The sequence below is a fragment of the Octopus bimaculoides genome, chromosome 3 (genome assembly GCF_001194135.2).
Source record: "Octopus bimaculoides isolate UCB-OBI-ISO-001 chromosome 3, ASM119413v2, whole genome shotgun sequence".
In the NCBI taxonomy this organism is placed as follows: Eukaryota; Metazoa; Mollusca; class Cephalopoda; order Octopoda; family Octopodidae; genus Octopus; species Octopus bimaculoides.
Genome location: NC_068983.1, coordinates 123,882,662 through 123,883,522, shown reverse-complemented (window position 1 = coordinate 123,883,522; position 861 = coordinate 123,882,662).

Below are 861 nucleotides of genomic sequence, written 5' to 3'. Positions count from 1 at the left end.
AAACCTTTATTTGATTTTTTTTTTAAACCTTAAGTTACTGTAATTTAAATAGGAGAATAAATTAGTTAATTTGCTATAAATTTAGTGACTGCTGAAGTTTATTTTGCAAGGTTTATGTAGTATTTTGAGCAAGGGAATTTTGTATTGCACAGTCATAGAATAGGGATATAAAAACATGTGTAAATATACTAGCTCTGTACAATTCTAATATATACTTTTGTTTTATTATTTGAAGGGGTGGGGGTGAGGGCAAAACAAAAAAAAAAAAACCAAAAAAAAAAAAGGCTTTAAAGTTGCAAGGAAAGTCATGTCTTTTTATACTTGTATTCCTATGATGATTGAATTTATTTTCAGTCTTAAGTTTTACACTAATGCTACTACTGGGCATTGCTCTAGGTGGGGAAAGAAACAAGAGAATGGAAAAGTTGAATAACATATTTTAAAGGTCTCAATTACTAACTTACATTCATGAATTGTGGCTGCATGGTTGGCTGCTGTAAATTAATTAATTGAAAACTAATTTTTAAAAAAGAAAATATTGTATGGTAATTATTTTAATATAAACTGTAATTTATATTAGTCAGCTTGCTACCACTATTTCTGAATAACTATATTAGAAATTGCACATTCTTGTACTGGTTTCAGTCCCTTGACTGTGGTCATACTGGAGCACATATCATTCTTTCCATTAGCGACTACTTTAGTTGCTATATCTTGATATCATCTTTATTAATAATTTTCATTGTTAATACTCCCTACTAAATACAGTGCACCTATAATTATGTTATAATGTAAAACTTGCATTTTTTTTTTTATCTCTGACTTTTGACATGCTCTTCATTAATATCATTGTAAGTGATA